Genomic DNA, 268 nt, shown 5'->3' on the forward strand with positions numbered 1-268 from the left:
ATATATATATATATATATATATATATATATATAATATAATTAAAGTACAGCATTCTTGAGGGTAGATGCCAAGAAAAGAAAAGAAAGAAAGAGAGAGAGAGATGGATAAAGACTTTTTGTGAGGAATAAGATAAGGGAATATTACTGTGCGTCTATTTTGATTCTTTCTTCTTCTCTTATCATTTCTAATCTTATCTTTATTATTGTTATTATGTCCGTTTACGTAATGCTTCGTATTGACGTTCTTTTTCTTTGTTTGCTTGGTCTT

The sequence above is a fragment of the Trypanosoma theileri genome, assembly GCF_002087225.1.
Source record: "Trypanosoma theileri isolate Edinburgh chromosome Unknown TM35_Tth_39_V1, whole genome shotgun sequence".
Taxonomy (NCBI): domain Eukaryota; phylum Euglenozoa; class Kinetoplastea; order Trypanosomatida; family Trypanosomatidae; genus Trypanosoma; species Trypanosoma theileri.